The following is a 1,631-nucleotide window of genomic DNA, read 5'->3' on the forward strand; positions in this document are numbered from 1 at the left end:
TTTTGTTTTCCTAATTTGAGTCATTTAAATAGGTTTATATTTTATTGTATTGTGGTTTTAATTCACATTTTCTTAATGGCTAATAATATTGAGTATATTTTCATATATTGATTTGCTACCTATATAGTCTATATGGTGAATTATCTGTTCAAATCTCTTATTAATTTTTAATTGAGTTAACTTTGTTATTATTAAGCTTGAGGCATTTCTTATATATTCTGGATATATTCTGGATATATACATTTATCAAACAAATACCTCACAAATATTGTATCCCAGTCTGTGTTTTATGTTTTAATTCTTCCAACACTACTTTGGTAATTTCATTTTCAGGTTGGTCATAGCTAGTATATAAAATACAGTAGTTTTTTTGTTTTCTTTTGTATTTTTCTGAAGTGAGAAGTGGGGAGGCAGAGAGACAGACTCCCACATATGCCCAATCAGGATCCACCCAGCAAGCCCACTAGAGGGCGATGCTCTGCCCATCTGGGGTATTGCTCCCATGCAACTGGAGCCATTCTAGTGCCTGAAACGGAGGCCAGGTAGCCATCCTCAGCACACGGGTCAACTTTGCTCTAATGGAACCTTGGCTGTGGGAGGGGGGGGAGGGGGAGGGCAGAGAAGCATATGGGTGCTTCTCCTATTTGCCCTGGCCGGGAATTGAACCCAGGACATCCACACCCTGGGCCAATGCTCTACCACTGAGCCAACCGGCCAGGGCCTAAAATACAGCAGATTTTTAAAAAATGACCTCATGTCCTGATTCTTAGTTGAAGTCATTTATTAGTTTTAATATTTGTTGTTGTTATCGTCATTGTTGTTAGTTGTTGATTCATTAGGATTTCATATATATAAGATCATGCTATCTACTAGTAGAAATAGTTTAAGATTTTCTTTTCTAATCTGAATACTTTTATTAATTTTTCTTGCCTAATTACCCCAGGTAGAAACTTTAGTACAATGTTGAATAGAAGTGGTAAGAATGAACATTCTCATTTTGTTCCTGAGGTTAAGGAGAATATATTCAGATTTTCACCATTAAAAATTATATCACCTGTGGGTTTTTTCTTTTGTACATGCTTTTTATTAGATTTAAAAAATTCCATTCTATTACTGGTTTATTGAGTATTTTTATTATGAAAATGTGTTGGATTTCTGTTAAGTGCTTTTTTGTATCTATTAAAAATGATTATACAGTTTTTGTTCTTTATTCTATTAATATTGATTGTATTGATATGCTAAACTCACCTTTCATTCCTAGTGTATATTTCACTCATTTATGGTTGTTAGATTCTCTTTGCTAATATTTAGTAGAATATTTTTATATCTATAGTCATTAGGGATATTGATCTTTAGCTTTTTTGTGATGTCACTATGGTTTGGTATCAGAATAACATTGGTTTTATAAAATGATTTAGAAAGTGTTTCTTCCATTCTTCTTATTTTTTTTCAAGAGTTTTAGAAGGATTGGTGTTAATTCTTTAAATGTTTGGTCTAATTTATTAGTGAAAATATTTATTTGTGGGAATTCTTTGATTACTAATTTAGTCTCTTTATTTATTAAATGTCTACTGAATTTTCCAATGCCTTTTTTTCTCTTTTTATAATTGATTTTAATTTATTGGTTTAAA

At 31.6% G+C, this 1,631-nt stretch overlaps 1 non-coding gene across 1 annotated transcript; it reads right to left on the reverse strand.

The window, feature by feature from the left end:
* Window positions 1–645: 645 nt before the first annotated feature.
* On the reverse strand, window positions 646–721 carry TRNAP-AGG (transfer RNA proline (anticodon AGG)). Its single transcript has one exon. It is a non-coding gene; the product is annotated as a tRNA-Pro (tRNA).
* Window positions 722–1,631: the final 910 nt, after the last annotated feature.

This window comes from Saccopteryx bilineata, chromosome 8 (genome assembly GCF_036850765.1).
Source record: "Saccopteryx bilineata isolate mSacBil1 chromosome 8, mSacBil1_pri_phased_curated, whole genome shotgun sequence".
In the NCBI taxonomy this organism is placed as follows: Eukaryota; Metazoa; Chordata; class Mammalia; order Chiroptera; family Emballonuridae; genus Saccopteryx; species Saccopteryx bilineata.